Source organism: Arachis ipaensis, chromosome B5, assembly GCF_059453495.1.
Source record: "Arachis ipaensis isolate K30076 ecotype BB chromosome B5, ASM5945349v1, whole genome shotgun sequence".
Taxonomy (NCBI): domain Eukaryota; kingdom Viridiplantae; phylum Streptophyta; class Magnoliopsida; order Fabales; family Fabaceae; genus Arachis; species Arachis ipaensis.
The window spans coordinates 116,069,805-116,077,395 of NC_142440.1; the positions used below are offsets into that span (position 1 = coordinate 116,069,805).

Consider the following 7,591-nt stretch of genomic DNA (forward strand, 5'->3'; position numbering starts at 1 on the left):
TACAGAATTTGGATCAACAGCCTCATCAAGATTATGGATCATAAACCCAAGGCAAAAGGAAAGCAGGGAGAGGCCTCAAAGCCCAAGAAACACAACAGAAGCTCAATATAGAAAGTGTATAAATAGGATAGAATTTAAGTGAAGAGGGGACTTTTGGAACTTTTACCTTTTCATTTTTAGCTAGTTTTCATATCTTTGTAGTTGAATTCAGAGCTATGACTCACTAAACCCCTTTCATTGGGTTAGGGAGCTCTATTGTAATTCAATGAATCAATAATAGTTTATCTTCTTCTTCAATCTTTTCTCTTAAATTTTGTTAGAAAGCTTCTCGTTCTAATTCCATTGGGTAGTTGTCTTGGGAAAGAAACTACCCATAATTGGAATCCTTCGGAACCTTGGGAAAGGAATGGAGGATTCATGCTAGAGAAGCTTTCTCACAGTGAATTGGATTGGGGTTTGGATGGATATTGTGACATGTAATCCTACCAAATTGTGGTTCATGAAACTGTGTGGTATAATCAGTGATCGAGCATCATCTCTTCTTATGAACATTTAAACCAAGGGATTGGGAATTTGTTTGTTTTTAGAGAGAATTGGTGAGCCAAGGGATTGGGATCCAATCATATAAGATTGCCAAGCAAAATTTAATGAACACATTGGTTGAGGAAGAGATATACATGTTTTGATTCGGAGATCTCAATGTCTCCTAACACCCAATGAATTCCCCATTTCTGATTTCCAATTTCTCTTTACATTCTGCAACTCAATTCATGCAATCACCCCCATTCCCTTTTAATTTCAGCAATTTAGTTTCTGCTCTTTAATTCATGCAATTTAAGATTCCGCCATTTCAATTTCTTGTCATTTACTTTTTCCCGCCAATTTTACATTCCGCAATTCTCATCTAAATCTTGATTCCGCTCAACTAGAACACACTTCTAATCCGAATTGCTCACTCAACCAATCCTTGTGGGATTCGACCTCACTCTATTGTGAGTTTTTACTTGACGATAACCGGTGCACTTGCCGGAAGGAATTTTGCCGATCGTGCAATTTCCTAAATCGCAGCATAACAAGTTTATGCGCATCAAGTTTATGGCGCCGTTGCCGGGGATTGGTTTTCGATTGACAATTCTCCAATTGGAAGTTAACTAGATTGAGCATTTTTTTTGTTTTGATTAATTCAGTACAAGTTACTTGTTGAATTTTAATTTCTGCACTCTGTTACATGCTTTCTTTCTTTATGCCGTTAAATTCAAGCAACTAACTCACTGACTCACTAACTGTTTGAATTAATTCCTCAATTGCTTTAACCATACTCTTCCATTAACCAAGAGTATTTCACTTGTTGTTGCCTGTGCTGTGTTCTTGTATGACAGGTAGGAGAGGAGAGACATCAACTCCTCCATATACCGAACCAGAGAGGACCCTTCATAGACTTAGAAGGGAAGCAAGAGGGAAGAGAGTACTGGGAGAAGAAGAATCTGAAGGAGAATCTGAGGACAATTTTGAGGAAGCTCTAGATATCAACATGGATAGAGAAGTTCACAACCATGAGAGAGCTGATGGAAACAATGCCATTCCTGAGAGGAGGGTTCTTAGTTCATACATAAACCCAACCTCTGGGAATTGTGGTAGCAGCATTCAGAAACCACCCATTCAGGCCAACAATTTTGAGCTCAAACCACAGCTAATATCACTTGTGGAGAATCATTGTTCATTTGGTGGGAGTGCTAATGAAGATCCCAACCAACATCTCACAAAATTCCTGAGAATTTGTGACACTGTGAAGTCCAATGGAGTCCAGGAAGATGCCTATAAACTGCTTTTGTTCCCATTTTCACTTAGGGACAAAGCAGCTAAGTGGCTGGAATCATTTCCAAGGGGAAGTCTAACAACATGGGATGAGGTGGAAAGCAAGTTTCTGGCACGTTTCTACCCCCCACAAAAGGTCAATAGGCTTCGATCTGAGGTTCAGACTTTTAGACAACAAGATGGTGAAACTCTCTACGAGGCATGGGAGAGATTCAAGGATTTGACAAGGAAATGCCCACCGGACATGTTCCATGACTGGGTGCAATTGCATATTTTCTATGATGGACTCTCTTATGAATCAAGGAAGGCTGTAGACCATTCATCAGGAGGTTCATTGAACAGGAAAAAGACTGTGGAGGAAGCCATTGAAGTGATTGAAACAGTGGCTGAGAATGAGTACTACTATGCATCAGAAAGGCACAACACTAAGGGAGTCATGGAGCTAAACCATGTTGATACAATTCTAGCCCAAAACAAGGTGTTTGCCAAGCAACTAGCAGAGCTTACCAGGCAATTAGAAACAAAGCAAGTGGCTGCAATACACACACAAGATCAAGGGGAAGTAAGCATTGAAGGAGGTGATTGGGAAGAGGCCAACTATGTGGGAAACCAACAAAGGCAATCATATGATCCACATTCCAACACTTACAATCCAGGATGGAAAAATCACCCAAACTTTGGGTGGGGGAACCAACAAACCCAACCACAAAACCACAAACCTTACAACCACAACCAACATAACAATTCCACATACCAAAACTCCAACCAAAGATCATACCAAGCCACACAAAACACTTACCCCCAACCACCATATCATGGCCAAAATAACCAACCTACCCAACCTAATCCGAACCAGCAATTTCAAGATCAATTAAACCGGATAGAAGGAATGCTTGCAACCATGAGTCAAGACATAACCGAATTGAAAGCTTTTAAGGAAGAAGTAAACTCTAACCTGCAAAACCAAGGAGCTGCCATCCAGAAGCTAGAAAATCAAATTGTGTATTTGTCTAAGCAAACCCCTGGGACAAGCGCTTCTCATGCTGCCAAGGCTATTGCAAGGGAAGAATGTAAAGCCATAACCCTCAGAAGTGGAAAGAATCTGAAGGAGATCTCAAAGGAAACCACAGAGGATGAAGCAAAGGAAAATGTGAAAGACAAAGAACAAGGACAATCTTTTACACTGTCTGCAACAAAAGAAAAAGAAAAAGAGGTCCTGAAGCCTTATACACCTAAAGCACCTTATCCTCAACGTTTGATGAAAAGTGAAAAAGATGGCCAATTCTCCAGGTTCTTGGAGATTTTCAAGAAGCTTCAAATCAACATTCCCTTTGCTGAGGCAATAGAGCAAATGCCACTATATGCAAAATTCTTAAAGGAATTGATGACCAAGAAGAGAAGCTGGAGAAATTAGGAAACTGTATTGTTAACTGAAGAATGCAGTGCCATCATTCAGCACAAATTGCCTCAGAAATTGAAGGATCCAGGCAGTTTCCAAATCCCCTGCATCATAGGAGAAGTCATGGTGGAGAAGGCCTTGTGTGACTTAGGGGCCAGTATCAATTTGATGTCTCTAACAATGATGAGAAGAATGAAGATTGAGGAAGCCAAACCAACAAGAATGGCCCTCCAATTGGCAGATCGAACTTTTAAATTCCCTCATGGGATAGTTGAGGATTTGTTGGTGAAGGTGGGAGATTTTATATTTCCTGCTGATTTTGTGGTGTTAGATATGGAGGAAGAAGCCAAAGCTTCAATAATTCTGGGAAGACCATTCCTGGCTACTGCTGGAGCCATCATAGATGTACAAAAGGGTGAACTCACTCTTAGACTACATGATGAGAAATTGGTGTTTAATGTATTCAAGGCAATGAGCTATCCATCAGAATCACTAAGGGAATGCATGAGGGTGGATGTAGTGGACATTGCAGTACAAGAAACCTTTGAGGAAACAACAAAGGAAGTGGCAGAGGAGGAGTTCACCAAGGACATAGAAGTTAGTGACATCAAGGCTGCTGAAACAACCATGCCAAACATGCCAGAGATAGTGAAAGAAGAGGAGGAAGCACCAAAACCTGAGCTCAAGGCACTGCCCCCTAATCTCAAGTATGCATACTTGGGTAGTGATGAGAGCTATCCTGTTATCATTAGCTCTGCCCTGAGCCAAGAACAGGAAGAAGAATTGATCAAGGTGCTACAAACTCATCAAGATGCCATAGGATGGACCCTAGCAGATTTGAAGGGGATAAGTTCATCCATATGCATGCATAAAATCTTGTTAGAAGAGGATGCTAGACCCTCCATTCAAGCTCAGAGAAGATTGAATCCCGTCATGAAAGAAGTGGTACAGAAGGAAGTTATGAAGTTATGGCAAGCAGGGGTAATCTACCCCATTTCTGATAGCCCATGGGTTAGTCCCATTCATGTAGTTCCCAAGAAAGGTGGGATAACTGTGGTGCCAAATGAGAAGAACGAACTCATACCCACAAGAACCGTCACTGGGTGGAGGATGTGCATAGACTACAGGAAGCTCAATGAAGCCACCAGAAAGGATCATTTCCCACTCCCATTCATGGATCAGATGCTTGAAAGGCTTGCCGGACATGCTTACTATTGTTTTTTAGATGGATATTCAGGCTACAACCAAATAGTGGTTGATCCTAAAGATCAAGAGAAAACATCATTTGTTTGTCCATATGGAGTTTTTGCTTATAGACGCATGCCCTTTGGATTGTGCAATGCACCTGCCACTTTCCAAAGATGCATGCTGTCCATCTTTTCGGACATGATTGAAAAATTTATTGAGGTCTTCATGGACGATTTTTCTGTGTTTGGAGATTCTTTTCCTAGCTGCCTACACCACCTTGCCTTGGTGCTTAAGAGATGCCAAGAGACTAACCTAGTATTAAACTGGGAAAAGTGTCATTTCATGGTCACAGAAGGAATAGTCCTTGGCCACAAAATCTCTAATAGAGGCATCGAGGTGGACAGAGCTAAGGTGGAACTCATTGAAAAATTACCTCCACCAAGTAATGTCAAAGCAGTTAGGAGTTTTTTGGGACACGCTGGTTTTTACAGAAGGTTTATTAGAGACTTTTCTAAAATAGCCAAACCTTTGAGTAACTTGCTTGTCTCTGATACACCCTTTGTATTTGATAAAAATTGCATGCTAGCCTATGAACTTTTGAAGCAAAAACTTTCCTCTGCACCTATCATTGCCCCACCTGATTGGAACTTACCTTTTGAACTGATGTGTGATGCATCAGACCTTGCTATTGGGGCAGTGTTAGGACAAAGGAAAGACAATTTGGTACATGTGATTTATTATGCCAGTAAAGTCTTGAATGATAACCAAAGGAATTACACAACCACTGAAAAAGAACTCTTGGCAATAGTCTTTGCATTTGACAAATTTAGATCCTATCTCATTGGATCTAAAGTCATTGTCTTCACTGATCATTCAGCTTTAAAATACTTACTTGCTAAACAAGAATCCAAACCAAGACTTATTAGATGGGTTCTTTTGTTGCAGGAATTTGACATTGAAATCAAAGACAAGAAGGGTGTAGAGAACAAGGTGGCAGACCATTTATCAAGAATACCATGTGAAGAAGGAAGCGCACAAAGCACACATATAAATGAGTGCTTTCCTGATGAACAACTCATGGTAATTCACAAAGCACCCTGGTTTGCAGACATAGCAAACTTCAAGGCCACTGGGAGTTTACCGTTGGAATTTAACAAACATCAAAGGAAGAAATTGGTAAATGATGCCAAATACTTCATCTGGGACGAACCATACTTGTTCAAAAAATGTTCCGATGGCATACTCAGAAGATGCATATCCGAGGAAGAAGGAAGGGAAGTCTTATGGGACTGCCATGGCTCCACTTATGGAGGACATTTTGCAGGAGAAAGAACAGCAGCTAAGGTGTTGCAGTGTGGTTTTTATTGGCCCACTATCTTCAAAGATGCAAAAGAATTAGTGAAGCACTGCCATGAATGCCAGAAAGCGGGGAACCTGCCAAGAAGAAATGAAATGCCACAACAATTCATCCTGGAACTTGAATTGTTTGATGTATGGGGGATAGATTTCATGGGACCCTTTCCCTCCTCATACTCAAATAATTACATTCTTGTGGCAGTAGACTATGTCTCCAAATGGGTTGAAGCAATAGCAACTCCAACCAATGATAATAAGGTAGTCATGAACTTCCTCAGAAAACACATTTTTTGCCGTTTTGGGGTTCCAAGAGCAATCATCAGTGATGGAGGAAGCCACTTCTGCAACAAACCATTAGAGGCATTGCTCCTAAAATATGGAGTCAAACACAAGGTAGCCACACCATACCATCCACAGACAAGTGGGCAAGCCGAAATATCTAACAGAGAACTCAAAAGGATCCTGGAAAAGACTGTGGGAACTTCAAGGAAAGATTGGTCGATTAAGCTAGATGATGCTCTTTGGGCATATAGGACAGCTTTCAAAACACCAATTGGAATGTCTCCTTACCAACTAGTATATGGAAAAGCTTGCCATTTGCCACTGGAGTTGGAGCACAAGGCATACTGGGCATTGAAACTTTTGAACTTGGACAGCAAAGCTGCTGGAGAAAGAAGGATGTTGCAAATTCAAGAGCTGGAAGAATTCAGAGCGGAAGCTTATGAGAATGCCAAAATTTACAAAGAAAGAGCAAAGAAGAAGCATGACAGCAACATAGCCCCAAGGAAATTTGAAGAAGGACAAAAAGTATTACTCTACAATTCTAGGCTGAAGCTATTTCCAGGGAAGCTAAAATCAAGGTGGTCTGGACCATTCCTTGTCACCAAGGTCTCCAAATATGGACAAGTAGAAATCATGGAAGAAAAGTCACAACGAACCTTCATTGTGAACGGTCAAAGACTCAAACATTACTTGGGAGATGTGGAGGAGAAGGACAAGGTTAAATATCACCTCAACTGAGGAAGCTGACCGTCAAGCTAATGACGTTAAAGAAGCGCTTGTTGGGAGGCAACCCAACCGGAGGTAATAACCTTTTGCTGTTTCTTTTATTTGTTTCAATAAAAAGGGTGAAGTAGTTTCTGTGCATTGCAAAGGATTAAGTTTGGTGTTTCACACCAAACAATGAATTCATGGATCAATAATTCAAAGGGGAATGTGTGACTCTAAGTTTGGTGTTCCACCATAAAGATCAACTGAACACAACAACCTTTGAATTATATGAAAGGAACAACCATTTTAAGCAGTCACAGAAATGCTTAAAACCCTTAGCAGCAACTTCATTCCAAAGAGAACTCAAGGATTCAAAGAACAGAGAAGTAAGTGGAAGACTAAGTTTGGTGTTCACACACCAACTTAAGACTCAGATACTTATCCACACATAGTTGAGCTAACCACTCAAGTGCTTGAGAAGCAAGCAACTTCATCACTCTTTGCAGGAAAGGAAACAAGGATCTTAAAGCATGAAGCAACAATTAGGAGAAGAAGGAGAAATCAAATTGTTTCCTGGCAACAAAGAGAAAACAAGGAATTTCACAAGGTGGTATTGTTCCTTGATAATTCTTTAAAAAGGGCAAACAAAAGCATGCTTGTTCTGGTTTAAACTGTAAATGTTGAATCTTTCTGGAATGTGAAGTTTTTAGTATATTTGTCTGTTTATTTCTTTGAATAAAGTGAATACCTAGATGTTTGGATATAACTCCACCTTCTTAAACAAATGCTTGCCATGCTTGTTCTGTTTCCAAAAATAAAAGAAAAGTTTGAACAAAAGTAACT

The 7,591-nt window shown here is 40.4% G+C and overlaps 1 non-coding gene across 1 annotated transcript; it reads right to left on the reverse strand.

Moving 5' to 3' along the window:
• Positions 1-1,957: 1,957 nt before the first annotated feature.
• Positions 1,958-2,061, reverse strand: LOC148565474 (small nucleolar RNA R71). The gene has a single exon (XR_015883937.1). It is a non-coding gene; the product is annotated as a small nucleolar RNA R71 (small nucleolar RNA).
• Positions 2,062-7,591: the final 5,530 nt, after the last annotated feature.